The sequence below is a fragment of the Canis aureus genome, chromosome 23, assembly GCF_053574225.1.
Source record: "Canis aureus isolate CA01 chromosome 23, VMU_Caureus_v.1.0, whole genome shotgun sequence".
Lineage (NCBI taxonomy): Eukaryota > Metazoa > Chordata > Mammalia > Carnivora > Canidae > Canis > Canis aureus.
The window spans coordinates 37597167-37618507 of record NC_135633.1 but is presented as its reverse complement, the minus strand read 5'-3'; the positions used below and the strand labels follow the sequence as shown (position 1 = coordinate 37618507).

General features: G+C 35.4%; 1 protein-coding gene and 1 long non-coding RNA gene across 14 annotated transcripts in view; one reads left to right on the top strand and one right to left on the bottom strand.

Annotated features, from left to right (window-relative positions):
• The window catches only part of LOC144294997 (uncharacterized), a 47621-nt gene extending 41363 nt beyond the window's left edge, over positions 1 to 6258 (bottom strand). The window contains exon 1 of the long non-coding RNA XR_013362342.1: positions 6025 to 6258. This is a non-coding gene — a long non-coding RNA (uncharacterized LOC144294997). The remainder of the gene's footprint in view (positions 1 to 6024) is intronic.
• Positions 1 to 21341, top strand: part of DLG2 (discs large MAGUK scaffold protein 2) — a 1979996-nt gene that overhangs the window by 212123 nt on the left and 1746532 nt on the right. The gene's annotated exons all lie outside the window — the stretch shown is intronic.

Genomic DNA, 21341 nt, shown 5'->3' with positions numbered 1-21341 from the left:
GCAATTGTTTGTTGTGCATGTCACCTCTAGTTGATTGTGAGATGCTTAAGGGCAGGGTCCATGTCTTATTGATCTTGTTTTTCCCACAGTGCTCAGCACAGCACTGTGCACACATTAGACATGTGATTAAATGTGTCTTGAACAAATTATGTTGTCCAGATTGATATTGAAAGGGCATAGATTTTGGTAAAGTATTTTTTTTTCTAATCTTATCTTGTTCTCATCTCTGAAAAGAGTAATTATTTTCCTCTTTGAGTTTGAAGACTTATGGTTTGTTTTGTTAATTGCTTGTTGAAAAGTAGGCTTAAATTAATCTACTTATACTTGGGTATTTGGTGAAATTTTATAGGGTGAAAAGTCATTTGTTGAGTGCAGAGGATTCTTTCTGTTCATCTAATGCTAATTACCAGCCATCATTGAACTATCTAGAGCTTGAAGATTTATTTATTAAAGAGATTATAAAGTGAACTTCACTCATTGGGACATCAGGTTAAAAGCCAACTTAATGAGACCATGTAAATTATTAGTGTGATAACAACGCCTTTCTACAGTCTGAAGAAGATTGGTGTTTCATCTGCTTCTCACTAAATAACTTGCTGAAATTGCATTCCTCGAGGTTGTTTAAATTTTTGATTCTTATATGAACAAGTGGCAAATCTAGTATAAATTTCAGATAAAGTGCAGAGTAGTGAGTTCTGAAACAGAAACTTAGATAAGGAAAAGGAAAAGAAGTGATTAGCTCTGAGAAAATATATGCCATTTTTTTTTTTTAAAGATTTTATTTATTTATTCATGATAGACACAGAGAGAGAGAGGCAGAGACACAGGCAGAGGGAGAAGCAGGCTCCATGCACCGGGAGCCTGACGTGGGATTCGATCCTGGGTCTCCAGGATCGTGCCCTGGGCCAAAGGCAGGCGCCAAACCGCTGCGCCACCCAGGGATCCCTATATGCCATTTTTTTAAAATGAGGAAGTACATAAGAAGTGAATATTCTACCATTGTCTTACAAAGAGAAAGGCATTCCCCCTAAAGTACATCTATGACATTCAGTTGATCAAATATCTACTAAGTAAGGGCCACACTATGCTGAGATTTCAAAAGAATTGAAGATCCAGGGTCTGATCCCAGCTGGGCGTTTACATTCTGGTTGGGAATCCTACTGATGTATTTGAAGCATTCGTCAACTTTGTAATACAGTACGCAGAATGTGCTACATTGTACTGCTCTGATCCTACAACCTTTTCCTTGAAGACTTGAACATATTATCCCTTTCACTGTCCTGGTTCCGCATCTCATTGTCTCTTGCTTTGAATATTGTGATAATGTTTAGTCTTGGAGTATAGTTAGTATTCATTTATTTGTCATCTGAGTGAGTAAATAAGTGAGTAAATAAGTGAATAGCCCAGAATCTGAAGACTATAGAAAATTAGAGAGGAAGAAAGGGTCAGTGTGAAGACTGCCTGTAGAAGATATTACTTAAATTAAAAGCCAAAACCTGAATAGTCCAGGTAAGAAATGGGCAGACGATGTGAGTAAGCATTTTTCCAAAGAAGACATCCAGATGGCTAACAGATACTTGAAAAGATGCTCAACATCATTCATCATCAGAGAAATAGAAATCAAAACTACAATGAGATACCTCCTCACAGCTGTCAGAATGGCTAAAATTAACAACCCAGGAAATAACAGATGTTGGTGAGGGTGCAGAGAAATGGGAACTCTCTTACACTGTTACTGGGAATGCAATCTGGTGCAGCCACTTTGGAAAACAGTATGGAGGTTTCTCAAAGAGTTTTAAATAGAACTACCCAACAATTACACTACTAGGCATTTAACCAAAGGATGTACAAATACTGATTTGAAGAAACACATGTACCCTGATGCTTATAGCAGTGTGATCAACAATAATCAAATTATGTAAAGAGCCCAAATGTCCATCAACTGTTGAGTGGATAAAGAAGATATGGTATGTATATTTGTGTGTATATAATGGAATATTACTCAGCCATCAAAAAGAATGAAATATTGCCATTTACAACAATGTGAATGGAGCTGGAGTGTATTGTGTTAAGTGAAATGAGTCAGTGAAAAAAAATCAATACCACATGATTTCACTCATATATGGAATTTGAGAAACAAAACAGATGAATATGGGGGGAAAGAGAAGAGTCTGTTTTATGGTTTGGCTCCCTAACTATAGAGACCCAACTGAAGGTTGCTGGAGGGGAGGTGGGCAGGGGAATGGGCCAGATGGGTGATGGGTATTTAGGAGGGCATTTGTTGTGATGAGCATTGGGTATGATATGTAAATAATGAATCACCAGATTCTACTCCTGAAACCAATAATACACTATAAGTTAAACCTGGAATTTAAATAAAAACTTGAAACAAACAAAAAAATAAAAGCCAAATGGGAAACCTGGTAGAAAGAGGGCAAACACAGTGAGGGAGCTATGGCTATCTGTCAAAATTCTCAGAACTAGATGACTACAAACAATAAAGCCATATTTACTTTGGCTTTAGAGATGTTTTTGGTATAGGAAGTTCATACAGAGCCAGGCTAAAGTTTCCATCAGAGAGGTAATGTTTAGCTAACCACTAGAAAACTGTTTTATTCAAATGATCTGAAAAAAATTGTAAACTATTTGCTAATTTCAAATAATTCTAGTATGTTTATTAAAAATCTATTTATAATTGTTAACCTTTTCAGTTATACATATATGAAAATAATAAACAACTTATTTTCTTTAAAATATTACCTAAGATTTTCATTAATTTAGTCTGATAACCCCCTACATTTCAGTTATCCGGTCACTTGAATAGTTTTTGTAAAACAAAAATCCAATCACATTATTCCCTTCTTTAGAAACCCTTATTGGCTCCCTATGATTTTAGGATAAAGTTTGAAGTCCTTAGAGGCATGAGAAAATAAGATTATAAGGCTTATGAAGTGCTTATTATTTGTCAAAGCACCATCCAAAGTGCTTTACATATGTTAAACAATTTAATATAGACATTAATATATGATTACATTTACTGATTCTTACAACACCCTTATGTACATACCATCATTATTTCCATGTTGTATGGAGGAAAGTTAAGTTTACATAGATAGCATAGTCAGTCATATGGGTCATATGTGGTAAAACTGGTATCCAGATCGAAGCAGTTATACTCCAAAGATCAAAGTCTTACCCATTATATTCTGCTGACTCCTGAAAGGAGATAAATATCTAATGGCATTAGCCTCAAATAGCTTGATACATCCATTATGTCATATGAAGATCATCTAAGCAAAGTAAAAATTGGTAGTGGCCAGTATTTACTTGTGTGAAATTTTACTTGTGTAAAATATTCCTTTTTAGAATATTTCTTTAGCTAATGACTTTATTCTGATGGTTGAAAAAAAATTATAGTCAATTGCCGTGGTCTAGAAGTTACTTCCTCCCTCATTCCTTTCTTCTTTTTTCAGATGATTTTTCATATCTCTTTTTGATTCATTCATCTTCATCGTAGAATTTAATACTCAGAGGCTGATCTTTTCCTTTATTTCTAAGTTCTTGGAGGTAAACTTTTGTATAGTAGCTAAGAAGATAGATAACATTTTGAGCTAGACTGTTCAGTAGAATCCTAACACCCCACTTTGCTAGCTTTTGAACCATGGTTCTTTCTGTGCCTCAGTATCTTCCTTGTTAAATTGGTGGTGGTAATAATACTTACCTCCTGGGGTTGTTGTGAGGATCAAATGAAATAATCTTTAGAACAATATGTGGAAAACTGTGTGGAGGTTCCTCAAAGAGTTAAAAACAGAGCTGCCCTACGACCCAGCAATTGCACTGTTGGGGATTTACCCCAAAGATACAAATGCAATGAAACGCTGGGACACCTGCACCCCGATGTTTATAGCAGCAATGGCCACGATAGCCGAACTGTGGAAGGAGCCTCGGTGTCCAACGAAAGATGAATGGATAAAGAAGATGTGGTTTATGTATGTATACAATGGAATATTACTCAGCTATTAGAAATGACAAATACCCACCATTTGCTTCAACGTGGATGGAACTGGAGGGTATTATGCTGAGTGAAGTAAGTCAGTCGGAGAAGGACAAACATTATATGTTCTCATTCATTTGGGGAATATAAATAATAGTGAAAGGGAATAGAAGGGAAGGGAGAAGAAATGTGTGGGAAATATCAGAAAGGGAGACAGAACGTAAAGACTGCTAACTCTGGGAAACGAACTAGGGGTGGTAGAAGGGGAGGAGGGCGGGGGGTGGGAGTGAATGGGTGACGGGCACTGGGGGTTATTCTGTATGTTAGTAAATTGAACACCAATAAAAAATAAATTAAAAAAAATCAGAACAGAAAAAAAAAAAAGAACAATATGTGGTATATAGTAAGGATGGCACGTATAGTAGCTATGTAGCCCTCAAATCCTGACAAGAAAGAGAGCCTTTGGCTGAATAATGACTTAGCCATTATTGACTGTTTAAGAGTATCAGGGAAAGAGGAAGTCAGTAAATTAGATTGGAAGAGGTGTAGTTATAGATAAGAATAAAAACAATTACAACAGTGCTGCTTCCAACTAGAAGGGAGGGGATATGGAAAGTAGGGCAAAAAGTTACTCTCAAACCTTGCATTTTTGTGAGAATTCTTAGGAAAAAGGAAACACAGGCCATTCCACAACTTGTCTCCCCACCCGTCAGTTAAAAACATCATCAAATAATACTAACAGTTACAAGTTATTGAGTATGTATTAGGTACCATTTTTCACAGGAGACTGAGACCTAATTAAGTTCTATAGATTGCTAAATATTATACTTATGAATTTTATTTTTTATGTTTTATGTTTTTAATATTTTATTTATTCACGACGGACAGAGAGAGAGAGAGAGGCAGAGACACAGACAGAGGGAGAAGCTGGCTCTATGCAGGGAGCCTGACGTGGGACTCAATTCCGGATCTCCTGGATCACACCCCAGGCTGAAGGTGGCGCCTAACCGCTGGGCCACTGGGGCTGCCCTATACTTATGAATTTTAAACTTAGGTTAAAATGTAACTGAGTTTTCCAGTAAAAGATCCTATTTTCTAAGTCCCTAACCACATTCTGGAAGCACACTGTTCAGGAATGGGAAGAGAGAGAGAAAGAAATTTTACTGGACAAGATGAAGATATATGTACTTTTGTTTTCAAAAAAATTTCGAGTACCTTAATAAATGAAAATGCATGCGGTTAATTTTTATTTAGGGGCCACCATATGCTAGACATTGCTGTAGATGTAGGGCGCTCTATAGTACATAATACAGCAATCCCCCTTTATTTGTGGTTTTACTTTACATGGTTTCAGTTACCCCCAGTCAACTGCGGTCCAGGAGCAGATGATCCTCCTTCAGACTTCTCTTAGAAGGTCGGTAGTAGCTTAACAATATGTCACAAGACTATGCCATTCACCTCACTTCATCTCATTAAGTAGGCATTTTATCATCTCCAAAATAACAGTGAATATGGAATAATAAGATACTTTGAGAGAGAGAGACCACATTCACATAACTTTTATTACAGTATATTGTTATAATTGTTCTACATTATTATTATTGTTAATAAGATAGTTAACATTCCTGTTATCCTAATTTATAAACTAGGATATAGTTCCTGTTCCTAATTTATAAACTAAACTCTATCATAGATATGTGTGTATAGGAAAAAGCATGTAGTATATATGGGGTTTGATACTACCTGCAGTTACAGGCATCCACTGGGGGTCATGGAATGTATCCCCCACAGTTAAGGGGGGGCACTATAGACATGATTCCTGCCCTCCAGGAGCTCATGGACACAGAAGAAAGAATACTATCTCTTTTGTAAATATTTCAAAAAGTTCGACATTATTGATTGAGTACTAGGACATGCTCAAGGAATAAATTGCCCCCATAGAAATTCACATCATTTTTTGGTCATGAATAAACAATTTGTGATTCTCTTGTTCTGAATGGCTCACTATAATAAGTCTACTTCAGACTTACCAAATTGTGCCTCTGTCTCATAATACTTCCAAAAATATTTCTTTGTTCTCTGGGAGCTTATATTCTCTTCTTGAATTCTTATCTATCAGTATCAAGTATGATTCCCTTCTTCATCAGTATGTTAAAAAAAGGACAAATTCTGTTACTCCACAGTTTGAAGCAACTCAAACTATAAAGTATCATACTGTGTTAATGGAAAAAATGCTTCCAAAGGGGAACAACTATTCAGCAAGGGCATTGTATAAACAAGAGCAAAAAAAGAATTTGGAATTACGATGAGCTACAGCAGACAAAGACAAAGAGAACTCTGTATATTTACACCATAGTTTCCCAGGGAAAAGCATCCAATGTGGAGTCTGTGCATGTCCTACCTCTTTTTCTTACAACTTTTTTGCAGTATGAATGGCTTTGCTATGACTAAGTGGATAGCTCAGGCAAGTTTATAATGAAATTTAGATTCTTTCATATCTGTGTCTGGTTCTAAAGAGCCCAAACTATTACATTCTGGTGGGTGTTTGGTGATTTTTGCAAGATGAGCCATAGCCCAGCTTCTCAAATGCAGATCAGTAAAAAGCCGATATATGATAAGAAAGTATAGTCTCATTAGCTAGCTTATTAACAATTTTGTTTTTAGAGAAACCCAAGTCATTTAACATGGAGGTGATACTCTTATTATTGGACAGCAAAGAGGGCCATAGTAACAAGACATGTGGGAGATTTTTATGCTACTACTACCTTGGTTGGGCCATGGGAAGAGTTAATATCATATTATCTAGAAAGTTTCATAAACATTTCATTAAAAGGAAAAAATAAAAATAAGATTTTTTTTTAATCTTTAAAGCACATGCTTCAAACAGAAGTACAGCTTTTCCTTTATAGTTAAACACATAAATCTCATCAGCATCTCCCAGGAGAAAAGCTATTTTTATTGCATCAGTAACAAAGCTGTTTTGAGAAACCTAGTATAATTTAAAGCTGATTAAACCAGTTATTTATTTTTTTTAAAGATTTAATTTATTTATTCACGAGACACACACAGAGAGAGAGAGAGAGAGAGAAAGAGAGAGAGAGAGAGAGGCAGAGACACAGGCAGAGGGAGAAGCAGGTTCCATGCAGGGAGCCCGACGCGGGACTCGATCCCAGAACTCCAGGATCACGCCCTGGGCTGAAGGTGGTGCTAAACTGCTGAGCCACCCGGGCTTCCCCAGTTATTTCTTTCGAACATGAGGAACCAACTATTCAAAATTTAGAAAGGAACTGAATTAATATTCTTTAATATATTAAATTCACAAGTGTTATATTTGGCCATCACTTCTCAAAGATATTTTTGAAAAAGGAATACAAAATAGTAAAGAAAAATATAAAGCAAAAATTCAAAATAATTTCCATCTGATTCCAAAATGTTTTAAATTGAATAATCATTTTCTATATAGTGGATTGTAATTTCAATAGAACATTGATCAAATCTTCATTGCTTAGAATACTTTTCATGTAATAGAAACTCAATAAATAGTCATTTTCCCATTTAATCAGTGTTTACTTAGTATCTCCTGTACTTTGAGTACTGAAATGTTTGGTATATGTTGCATACATAGGCAAAAATTTCATGAATAATATTAAAAAGTCTTGTTTAATGGTGGATTATGGGCAGAAAACATGTTCTCAAAATCTCTGTGCAAAAAACCAAATAGGTAGCATGATTTAAATTTCTAGACTGAGAGTCTAAAGCTCTGAGTTATAATCCTTAGGCAAAAAATTTCATCTGTTTGTTTTTCTCATTTGTAAAAGGAATGAACAGGAGTTAATTATTTCTCAGTTTTGTGGTGGCCTTTGTTCCAAGACATCTGTGAAATGTGGGAGAGACTAGCTAAAATCATCTGAGAAATGAATATTCACAAGTGTGTGCGTGTGTGGATGTGCATGTGTGGGTGGGAGAGAGAGAGACCGACAGACATGGAAATGGTGACCATGAACCAAATTTGGCTCCTGGGAATGATTTAGTAGTTACTACACAAAGTGCCAGCATGTCAATAGCCAAAGACCAAGATAGTATTCAACCTTTGGAGTAATTAGGACCAAAGCAGATAATGAACCTGGCATATGGCTCTCATGAAAGCAAAATGTATTAGTGCCTCCATGAGGTAGAAGCCTAGGAATTATAAAAGCTAGAGACATGGAATGCCCCTATGGAACAAGAAAAAAGAAATGAGACTTTAATGAGAAGGGGATGCTGTGGAGATTTGTAGAATTCCCTTTTATTCTCTTCATGTAGGAGCGTGGCCTTCATATATCTGAGTTTTCAGCAATTACGTATACAAATAAATATGTAATATCTGATTAATGTGGTTGATATATAGAAATTAGTAAACACTTTAAATCAAGTTAGTTTTAATTTATATATGTTTTTACTCTATGTCTTGGAATAATTTTCTCAGACATGAGGTTGCTTTGGCCTCAAAGTTCTGATAGTAAAGGATTAAAAGTTGGGAATCACTTTTCTTTCCTTTTCAGTTTTTAGGCTTATTAGGATAGTGGGCAGACGAGAAAAGTAAAAAAGGAATAAAAAGAGAGCACCTAAGCAGGCAGACCTCTGGTTCCTGCAAGTGAAATAATGATTATTATGATTTAGTTTTTTAAGTTACAAGGCACAAAGAATTTTTTGTTATGGATTTAGGTATATAGTTATTTCTGTCAATCATTTTAAATTTATTTTTTACTTATAAATTCTGAATTATAATGTGTGTAGTTTAATGATTCAGATATTTCTGCAAGTGCAGGTCTTCAGCAATCTTGTGGTCCTTCTTGCTATCTCTTGCTCCACAGGAGTAGCCAGTTTCAATTTTTATACTTGATTCTTTTAATTTTTGTATGTCTCTTTATCACTCAGTAACATACTTAGACATCTACCTATTATTTTTTGTGTGTGATATTTATTTATTTTTATGATTTTACTTATTTATTCATGAGAGACACAGAGAGACAGAGACATAGGCAGAGGGAGAAGCAGGCTCCCTGTGGGGAGCCCAATGTGGGACTCGATCCCAGGACCCTGGGATCATGACCTGAGCCAAAGGTAGAAGTTCAAACACTGAGCCACCCAGGCACCCCTTTTTGTGTGTTTTAAAAGGATTGTCTATTAACATCCTATGCCGAAACATGGAGATATTGGTCTTTGATAGGAACTCTCCCCCTGACCCCAAACATATGTACTTCTTTTTCTTTCTGTCTAATTATGAATAAGGATATAAGTTTGGTTAGATCAATAGTGTGTGTGTGTGTGTTACTGTGTGTGTGTGTGTCTGTATGTATGTGAGTAATGCAACTATGTAAACCTTGTACACAGCTAAACTATGTAGTATAATCTGATTACTCTTTTTTTCAAAAAAGATTTTATTTTATGTAATCTCTATACCCAACTTGGGGCTTGAATTTACAACCCTGAGATCAAGTCACATACTTTGTGCCACCCAGGCACCCCTATTCCATTATTCTTAATATTCCCAGTGATGTTTTTCTTTTCCCTGTTATTAATACTTGATTTTTTCACTTATTGTTTTATGTACCAAGTACTAGTTTAATTTTAAAGTCTCTGACAATGTGAAATTTATCTCAATACATTCAGGATCATCAGATATTCTATCAATTTTATCTGCTTGGTGAAATCTCAGTAGCTTTCTAATCTGTTCCAATGTAGACTACTTGTTCTTTATCCTTGTACAGATCTCTTCCTGGGATCTTTCTTAACCATCATCTTGGGGATTACCTTTACCTATCTCTTGGGTTGGGCTCTTATTTTCTATATATTACCTCTTCTTCCTTATTAGTTTATTCTTATATTTGGTGGATCATCCAGTAACTTTTCAAAAGATTTATTTATTTATTTATTTTTTAGAGAGAGAGAGAGAGAGAGCACACAAGTGGTGTGGGGGGAGTGGAGAGGGAGAGGAAGAGACTTTCAAGCAGACTCCTACTGAGCATGGAGCCCAACACAGGGTTTAATCCCAGAACCAGGAGATTATGACCTGAGCTGAAAAAAAGAGTTGAATGCTAAACTGTAGTTTAGGCACCCCTCTAGTAGCTTCTTAAAAGAGATTCACATGAGATAAATTTCTAAGATTCTTTTGTCTGAAAATGACTCCACACTTGCTTAATAGTTTGGCTGGATCTAAAATTATAGACTTGAAAGTACTTTTCCTTGGAAATATGAAGGTATTTCCTACTGTTGCTATATTCAAATATTGTTGTTGAATTCAGTGTCATCATTTCTGATTCTTTGTATGTGACCTATCTCTCCCGAAGTCTTTCAGTTTTCCTCCAGGAAGCTTGTAAGATATTACTTTGTCATCAATATTCTAGACTTTTTGAGGATGTTCTTTGGTATGGATATTTATCCATTGCCTGAACATTTGATGAGGTCTTTAAGTCTGGAAACACATGCCTTTGGAAAAGTGCCTTCAATTATTTTGTAAATGATCTATTTTCATATATTTTCTCTGATTTACCTTTCTAGAAATACTATTACCCAGATATTGGACCTGCTGGATGGGTCATCTGATTTCCTTGAGTTTTCTCTCTATAGTCCATCTCTGTCTTTTGCTCTAATTTTTGAGTGGTTTTCTCACTTTATCTTATGATCTTTCTACTCAGCTTGTCATTTTTTCCATCATGTTTTAGATCTTTTTTGTTCTTTGAACTAAATTTGTATCATCTTTATTAATGAAATATTTCCTCATCTGAGGCTACTAATTATTAGTTTTTGAAGTTTTCTTTTCCATATCCTATCCCCGCTTCATCCAAGTTTGAGTTTATTTTACACTCTATCTTTTAGAAGCATTTGTCAGATGTTTAGTGATCTTTGATTGTTTGCTCGTATTTAAATTTGGGGCATTAAAACCTGGGTAGAGACCTTGACTGGGACTTGCCAATCATGGGCTTCACAGTAAGGTGATTTGGCTGAGTTGTTTAATTGAAGAAACTCCAGTGTCAGTGTCTTCTGATTATTTTTTGAAGCTGATGAAACTGTGTAGAGGACTTTCCAATATTTTTCTTGTCTAGCATTTTAGTAGTTAAGTTGGGCAAGAAGACTGAAGTATACAATGTTTATTTAATTTCCATATTTTACTTTGTGGGATCTTCCTCTCACGTTTATCTGTGTCGCCTAGTCCAGAAACCTGTATCTTCCATGCAGAGAAGAAATCTCCATTTTTTTTGCTGGGGGAAAGATAGTCATCTGATACTCAGTGTGGGGAATCTAAGTTTCTTAATTACTTCCTGGATAGATTTTCCTATTTCTACTTATATCTACCCTTATTTCAAGAAGTACCTAGTGCTGGCAATTTTTGATACTTTTGGAAGTTTTGTAAAGTTAAGTTGGATTGTTTCTTTACTTTGTCCTTTTGTTAGGTCTTGTAGGTCAGTCACTGTTTATCTGAGTTGCTTTCCGGCATCTATAATTTTGTATCTGTTGCTCTATTTCCCACTCTCTTTGTCTTTGTGAATTTATGCGTTTTGTAAAACTGATTGGTAGTGTCTTACTTTTGAAAGGAGTGATATTAAATGCATGTCTTATTTCCTCACAGAAGTACCATTGACTCTTTAAACTAGAGTTCAGCTCACAAGCAATATAATTAATTTGACCATAGTCCAGTGGTTTATGGGGTTTATATAAGCCTTTAAAATTCAACTGCATCAGCCTCCTCTCTCACTCTCCATCTGTGTTTTTCCCCTACAATTCACACGGTGCATTGCTACCTTCTTACTCCCCCCCCCACCTTTTTATTCCATATCTTTGATGCAGAACCTTAAAATAGCCCAACCTTCTAAGCCTGGCATTTGTAGTTCCCTATAATATGTGCCTTTGTATTTTTTTCTTTCCCTAGTAAAAATCCTCTTCTGTATTTTATCTGGCTTCCCTCCTTTCCCTCTTACTTTCATTTCCTTCCAATTTTTTCTTTGTTTACCAAATATCTATAAAATCCTTGTTATATGTCCAATTGTTAAAGATTCAAAAATGGATAATATCCTTTTCTTTGAGATGCTTGGAATGAGAGACAAGATGTAAACATAGGATATGTGCTGTAAGTTCTGTCAGAATAATGTGGGACCAATTGGGGAGAATTCCATATCGGGAGGTAAGAAGAGGCCTCACTAATGAGAGATATTTAGCTTAAGTCTTAGAAGGTAGTCTCAAGGAGGCCCTAAAGCTAGGATTTGGTGAGAGCACAGGCATTCCAAGTAGCATATATTGCTTAAGGATGGTGAGGGGACATGTGCAAAAAATCTTGTTGGATTAGGGGAAATACAGGAGTAATGGGAATGGAAAATGAAAGGTGGGTCCAAGGAGGTGGATGTTTGTTCTTTACAAACATCACTTTTGTAGCAATGAGGCAGGTAGTCTGCATGACTATTCTAGTCGGTATGCCATAGTCATGAGTTCTCATGGAATGCCCATATCATTTCTCTTCCTCATTACAAATCTACCTTACTCTTTGCGTTGCAACTCAAGTCCCATTCTTTTTTATTTTTTTAAAAAAGATTTTATTTATTTATTTATTTATTTATTTATTTATTTATTCATTCATTCATTCATTCATTCATTCATTCATTCATTCATGAGAGAGGGAGAGACAGAGAGAGAGGCAGAGACACAGGCAGAGGGAGGAGCAGGCTCCACACAGGGAGCCTGACACAGGACTCGATCCTGGGTATCCAAAATCAGGCCCTGGGTTGAAGGTGGCACTAAACTGCTGAGCCACCCGGACAGCCCTATTTATTTATTTTGAGAAGAGAGCACGAGTTGGGAGGGAGTGCAGAGACAGAAGGAGAGAGAATCTCAAGTAGACTTCCTGCTGAACATGGAGCCCAACCCAGGGCTCGATCTCATATGTCTTCTCCTTTTTGTGAAGGTCTTCTCACCTTTTCTAGCATGTGAGCTCATTTCTTTTAACTTAAACTCTTAAAATATGACTTACTTAATATAGCATTTGATTACATATAATTGCAAACTTGATACTATGTGCATATGTGTGTATACTGCCCCTCTTGTCTCTAGCAAGTGCACAGGTTCCTAGAAGACTAGCATAATCCTGTGTATAGTGTGTTCCAAAAGATACTTGTTTTTTACAACATTGGTTAAACAAAAATGTAGTGAGCTACCAGTATATGCCAGGCCCATAATAGATTCTGAAAATTGATAGTGGATAGGTGAGAGAGTAGAATTCAAAATTTTTATATATCTAAAATTAAATTTACTAGTTATATGCTTAATAACGACAACCAGATTCTGATTTACTTCTTCCCTTTCCACAATTCAAGCAATTATCAGAGCAATAATCCTTTAAGCTTTTATTTATCCATCAGCTGAAACTCTGGTGAATGTCTTGATACCACCTTTCCTTGAGGCGTTATTTAAATTAATAGTCCCTTTAATTTGTATTTTTGGGCATAGAGGTTGCAAATGAGTGCAATAATTTTTAAAATACATTTATTTATGAGCCAAAAGAGTCACAGAGTATTTTGTTATCTTTTAATCTATTTTTTTAAAGCTGTTTCAAATTTGGCAATAAAGAAGATATATTTTCAATGTAACTGTAAATACAGGAGAACTGTGAATAGAAATTGTAAGTTCATTCTAGGGTAGAAATGTGCTTATTTAAACCCTTAGGTGCAGCAGCAAGCTTTATCTTAAGTACAAATCATGATTTCAGATTCATTTAAATTCCTCTTTTCCTTTTCAGTTTATCAGAGTTTAGAATTTGTTTTATATTTCCATGACTGAAGCTCTTTTAGGAAACCCATATATCATATTAATTTATGTAGAAATAAATGGAAATACATTATGGGGAACATTTAACTTTTCAGGTATAGAGGACGATAGAAAAATAAGACATCCTTTATTATGGACATTGTTGTATTCACTCATGTGTATTAAAAATATCATTTAAACTGAAATATTATTTGATTATGCTATCTAGTTAGATCTAGTAGAAACTATTTTTATTTACATAAACTAAAACTTAGTTAAGGGGTTTTATTTATTTATTTAGTAGTTGAAACCTGATTGATTATTGTTTGATCATTATTAGCCAATATTTTTTGATATTAGATACATAAAGATGTTGTATTAGATACATAAAGATGTTGAAAATCTGATGAAGTACAATCAGAGATAAAAAGTGTCTGGCTATTGGTGCTCCATACAGATCATCAGCGAGTTCTTTTAAACAGTTTGTTTGGTGTGCCCATTTCACATCTGATGCAAGTTCAGCAGGCTTATGTCTCACATTTGCAACCTTCTCAGGACCATTACCCTTCAACCACACCCAAGCAGCTTCAATTTGAAGCACTGCTCCCATCAGCTGTGGGATTGATAGGAATTTAATGGGCCTTCACCTGAATCTAACATGTTCTTGCATAATGTGTTATTTCTTTGACTCTCCCACTGAAACAACTTCCTCAATAAATTGCATGCATACTCATTCTCATCTTGGGTTCTGTTTCTAAAGAACTTGATGTATAACATTGGTATTTGAAAAAAATAAATGATGGTGGTTATACTAAACTTTGAAGAAAGCAGTTCTTGTATTAGAAAAGATGACCCAAGTTTGAGAGAAAGGCTTAGGGAGAATCAAAAGCTAAGAGCTTTTTGCAGAAAATGCATTGTTGTTAGAGCAACAAACAGCGCCATATTTTCTAATATTCCTGTTAGCTAAGTTTCCCAGGTCCCTAATTTTCTAAGTCTTCTTATTCTAGAAGGGCCTGGTTATCTTCCCAGAGGGAAGAAGTTAGCATACCGTACATTGAAGATGGTTGTAGCGGCTTTCTCCATTTAGCGGCTTTCTCCATTTTGTTGAAATTGCTGTCTAGCATTACTTTCCATGTTTAGGTTGGGTAGAAATTGACATGACAAGTTATGTTAAGGCAGTAATAATCACATGATACACATGAAAGAAGCTCCCAAGATAACAGAATTGGATTGTTTGGAGTAGGGACTGAGATTGAGGATTGGTTAAAGGGATTCTCAAGGAATCTTTCCCAAGGATTTCTGAAAATAGTCACACAGGAAAGTAGTACTGCCCCCTAAAGTTCTTTACTGTGTCACATGTGCATGTAATTATTTTAACCGTGGGATGGATCTTAACTTTTGGCCGTTATTTTCACCTGAGGAAATTGAGACTCTCTCCATTTGCTATTAGATACATAAATGATTTGGGATTCATAAATGAGAAAAATTAGGACCTCGTTTCAGATTTTTCAATCATTCATTTATTCACAAATACATATTAGTTGTATTTATTTTTTATTTTTTTTATTTTTTTATATTAGTTGTATTTTGAGAAGATTAGTGTATGATAAACTAAGCACAGCTATTACTTAAGGGATATAAATTGTAAAGGCTGAGCAGAAAGGATAAGTTGGAGTTGGTATGACATTTAAAGTAAAGGGATATGGATAAGGGACAATATACTGGGCCCAAATAATTTGGTGTGACTGCATTGTAGTTGGATCTTTGTGGTCAGAGATGAGGCTGAATTGCAAAGTAGAAACTAGATAATGGAGGACCTTGTATATTATATTCAGAAGTTGTAATTTTATCTTGAAAGGGATGGTGAGTGACTAAAGGATTTTAAGCAGGGAAGTAAATGGATCAGATTTGCATGTTAGAAACAACACTGTCAGCAGTGTGGAAGCATTATAATAATTCAAAGGAAAAATAATGAGACCTTAAATTAAGTTGTATCAATGGGGATGTAGATGAGGGAAAGACTGGAGAGATGCTTAGAGATAGAATTTGAAAGAGCATAGTGATTGACTGGATATAAATGCAAGATAAGGGTCTGTAATGACGCCTACATTTCAGGCTTGGGTTACGCAAGAATGGTCATTTTGTCTCCAAGAGATGGAAAGTTTAGAAGGCGTAGGTTGCTGTTATGGGGAAGTCTTAGAGGAGAGGAAAAGATACCTTCAGTTTTGGACATGTTGAAATTAAAATACTAGTTGGACAGTCAAATGCCTTGATACAGCCTCCTGATCATAAATTCACATTGCTTCTTACTATACCACACCACTGATGGAAAAAACCATTAGTGGCAGAGTATGTAAATAATTTACAAATACACCTACATTGTTTCTTTGATTTTAGGAATGGCCATTTTGGGGTGAGCAGTGATGATTTGAAATCCTTTTTTTATGTGTGGAGGTTATTTTATTAAAAACAATTTCCTGGGCAGCCCCAGTGGCGCAGCGGTTTAGCGCCGCCTGCAGCCCAGAGCGTGATCCTGGAGACCCTGGATCGAGTCCCATGTCAGGCTCTCTGTATGATGCCTGCTTCTCCCTCTGCCTGTGTCTCTGCCTCTCTCTCTGTCTCTATGAATAAATAAATAAAATCTTAAAAAAAAAAAAAAAACAATTTCCTTCTAGTGGCACTTCTATGGTCATTTTCTCCACTTCTGTAAAATCTTCTTGGTCAGAGTTGCCATATTTTCTGAGCCCTGTTCTCATGTCTTCACCACCTTCCTACAAATTCCTGCCCTTCAGCTTGACTTCTCCATTTACTGTCTACTTTCTTCCTCCAGCCTATTAAGAAATGGATGCCTCACACCCATTTGTTCTCTTTGTGATGTCCCTTACTTTTTTTTGGTATCTTACTGCAGTCCCAATAAATCTTATCTCTGCAATCATATAAACCAAATTAAATATTTTTTTAAAGCATCAGTTTACAATGTGTGACCAATTAACTTTTGCTGTGGAGAAGGCACCACAAAGGCAAGCAATCTTTGCCCTTTAGGGTAATAAATCTCAGTGTCCTTCTTTCTAAAGCTTTTGTCTTCTGATCCTATCATCAGGCTAGTGGAGGTAAGAATTTCAGGTAAGCAGAAAGAGGATGGAAGAGGAGTAATTGCTGCTTCTTAGGCAGACCAGTTGTAGTATTTTATGGGAATAAGAGTTTGCTATAGCAAATCCATCATGACCTGTGAAGGGAGCATAGCTTTATCATATAGACTTGGTTTGAATCCTGGTTCTATTTCTTCTAGCTGTAAGATCCTCGGAAAATTACCTTTATGTCTCAATTTTCTCAAAGAAGGTTATGGTGAAATTGAAAAAATATGTGAAACATATGTACAACTTGACTTCTAACACTAGTTACAAAACATGTGAATTTCCTTTCTCTTTGAAGTCTCTCTCAGGTAACACCCAGTGTATCTGCTTGTTATTTTGAATTGTGGAGAATCTCCCTTTGGGATGGTAAGCAATACTGTACCCTAATGGTCACCAAGACCTTTAACATGCCAGAACTTCTACAAAGCCCAGTGATTACTGTAAATGTTTTTTTTTTCCTAAAGAATCACTCTTAAGAAGCTTCTGAGAATCTTGTCAGTATTTAGAATGATATATAACTAGAATAAAAAGAACACTGCATGATGATTTGAAATAGTCTCTTTCTACAGTGTTATCATCCAAACTGATCTGTAAAGCATTTATAGGGTATGTGCCTTTGGTACTTCAACTCTGTGTGTGCTGCTTTCCTCTTGATATAATGGAAGACAATGGATTTGCAGCCCACTTCCTAGAACAAAGAAATGACTATATTGAATTTGTATTTAAGTACAGTCTTTTTCATTACTGTTTGTTCTTTTGGTTTTAAATCATGTATTTGTCTTATACTTTATTATCATGTTTAGAACAGTGTATAGCATGCATTGTTACCTTCAATTTTTAAAAAATGTTCTCTAAGACTTAAATTCTTTAACAGTTAAAAAACAGTAAGCAGGAGTAGAAAAACATACAATATGTTTAAGGGAAATCTGACTCATCAGTATTGAATAAAAATAAAAAATCAATCAAGATATACAATATATTTGTAGGATTCATAATAGAGCAAATGGAAGGCAATTGAAAAATTATGAAAACACAATCAAAATGATAAATCTCTGTAGTTTGCACAATGTCTTGTTGGAATAAACAATAACACATATCATAAAGAGAGTAAATGGAAGAAATTACAGTAGAAACAGTTTATACTGAATAGAAGTACTCATAGGTTATATCTCATCATTGTCCAAAGGGAATAGATTATATGTTATAATTACTTTAAGAGGAAGCAAAATTCCCACATCTTCTTGTTTTGAGCTTTGCTTCTGCCTTTGTCTGTAATTTGACTCTAAAGAAACTCACCAACTTCTGTAATGAAACCAAGTCCATCATTTTTGAGTTGGTGATGTAGGTAGGGACCATCTTCAGGAGTCACCTGAGAAAGTTTTATAGAAAAGACAAATATCAGGAGTTAAGAGTTGGGGTCTAACAGAAAGATACCACAAGAAAGTCCTCCTTCCATTGTCTACCAGGAAAGATGAAGTTTGATCAGATTAAGGAAGCCAGTATTGCTACTTCAGGCAATAGCAAAGTATCCTCCATACTTTATAGACAGAGGACAGGCAGAGAGAAGTAAAATGCTTTACTGAAAATAATATAATGGTTGGAGAGCTGGAATTAGTATTTAGGATACTTATTTTCAGTGCTTACTTGTCTGCAAGCTTTATTTGTAAACATAGGGTACTGCTATTATTATTTTTTGGTGTAACTTTCTTCATAACAGCTTTTTCAAATAAGCAATAGATTGGCTTATCATTTCCATTCTGTATCTGTATCTTAATTTCCTCTGCCAGAATGATGCATGATTTCCAGAAATGTTTATGTTCAATGCACATTTGCTGTAGAAACACTCCCTGTTTCTTTCCTAATAGCAACACTTACACTATGTAATCACTCTCGTTATCATTCTCCTTCAGTAGATTTTCCTCACTGCTGTATTAAGTTCCCTCCTACCTCAGAAACTATATACCATCATTCTGTTTTTATAGTTTCACATGGTATTTCCTAGTGGTTGTTGTTTTTCCTTTTTGGGGTGTGTGTGTGTGTGTGTGTGTGTGTGTGTACGAGAGAGAGACAGAGAGACAGACAGAGACAGAAAGAGCAGAGAGAGAGAATGTTTTAGACCATAGTTATCTGAAACAAATGCCAGGTCTTCCTATTAGAAAAAACTGACCTTCCACTGGCCAATTCAATACGTTTTATTAAAAACAAAAACAAGAACAAAAATGATAAATTTGACCATGGTCTGGATCAGGCCTGGTTTGTTTCTGAGGATATAAAAATGAAGAGGTCCCAGTCTTGAACATTGGAAATTTGCCATCTAGTTTAGAGAGAGAGAGAAACAGATATATAGAGAGAGGAATCAAGCTCAGTGCCACCCCATAGTAGCAATCAGATAAATCCAGGAGTTTGGATGCAGGATTATGAGTTTGGTCTCCTCAGCAGACCTGTCTCATGAAAAAAATGAAGGGGATCAAAGTCATGCTGGATTACAAGAATGCTTAGCAGACATTATAACCAAAAGTAGTATGTGGACCTGGGTGCTGTGTTGATTTGTACAAAGCAGTTCAGAGGACATTTTTGGGACAATTAGGGCATTTTGAACATATACTATATCAGAGGAAGTAAAAATTTATTGACAGAAAAGTAGAGAGTAGTAATTAAAAATTTCATATTATGAAAAAGTATGTAAGGGAGTGCAACTTTTATTTTTTTAATTTTTAAAAAGATTTTATTTATTGACAGAGAGAGGAGAAGAGAGAGACAGAGACAGAGAGACAGAGAGAGACAGAGAGAGAGCATGCACACAAGCAAGGGGAGCAGGAGAGGGAAAAACAGGCTCCTTGCTCAGCAGGGGCTTGATCCCACTTGAGCCAAAGGGGGGTGATTAACAACTGACTGAGCCACCCTGGAGCCTGAGACCAACTTTTTAGAGAGCCACCCGAGGAGACACTATACTACATACAAATTTTTTTTTTTTACATATATATGTATTATTACTTTAACACAACAATATGTTATATATATTTTTATATAATACATATTTATATATGTATGCTGTTACTTTATCATTATAGATATACATATTAAATATTACTTTCTTATATTTTGTACACATACATTCTATTACTTATATTTTATAAAATATGAAAATAGGTATTTATTTGAAATTATATATTGTTTACTTTTCTGTTATATAGTTGCTATTGTTTAAACACTATGAGTAAAAAGAGAAAAAAAAATCCTAGCACCAGGGTTATATAAAATTTAATCCCTAGCCATCCACCTTTGTGCCTTTGCTGGGAACAAAGGCAGCCAAGAAATCACTAGGAAGACAGATGCAGGATGCAAAGAGGGAGCTATAGAAGGAGTTTTCGTGGTGGTGAGCTTATATCTTCAGTTGTGAGCTTTCCTTTGGTGCCATTGTTTCTAACAGGTACAATTTACCAAGTACAAATTTTTCTTTTCTTTTTTTTTTTAATTTTAATTTTATTTTATTTTATTTATGATAGTCACAGAGAGAGAGAGAGAGAGGCAGAGACATAGGCAGAGGGAGAAGCAAGCTCCATGCACCGGGAGCCCGACGTGGGATTCGATCCCAGGTCTCCAGGATCGCGCCCTGGGCCAAAGGCAGGCGCCAAACCGCTGCGCCACTCAGGGATCCCCCAAGTACAAATTTTTCAAACAAATGATTAGCACTTGTGGTTGAGCCATTGTCATTATTGTTTTCTATGAATTATTCTTATTAGTAATCCTACATGTTACTGGAGGAATTAGAAATTGAATTAGAAAATAAGTTTTACTTGGTTCATAGTCAAATCTTGAGAAAAGAAATAGCAATTTCCTTTAGTGATTTCAAAATAACTTAGTTGCCCAGATTTATTTTATTGCTAATGCAGTTCTTCCATATTCTTCTAATTAGTTTGTGTATTTTATACTAACATAGTAAGTTAAAATGGCAGGGTGAAACAGTATAGTAAAAAGAGGGGCACAGAATGTCCTGTGTGGACAAGTTTCACACTGTTTTCAGCAAGTATTTGTGACAGAGACTAGTTGGGAATTTGGTTGATAAAGGCAACCTAAGTTATTAGTGTCATAGCTAGGGGCTGAATATTATGTGGAGGAAAAACTTATAACTCTTTTTTTAGAAAGTAGAAAAATATTCTTTAAGGATGGCAAAAAGTAAGAAAAAGCCAAAATATTAGGGGAAAAAAATATTCTATCTTCTTAGTATAAAGCCTCCAGAATGGCTAACCTAGACTTTCTCTTTATTGAGTTTAATTAGCAGAAACAAATGGACTTAGAGAAACTGTAAACACGTGAAACAATGTTTTTGATGCAGAGGCTAAAGTTCTAGAGACAGGATTTCCTGAATCATCTGGAGTATTTGCTAAAAATTCAAAATCTTGAATCTTAAACCCAAGAATTTAATAACTTTGGTGTTG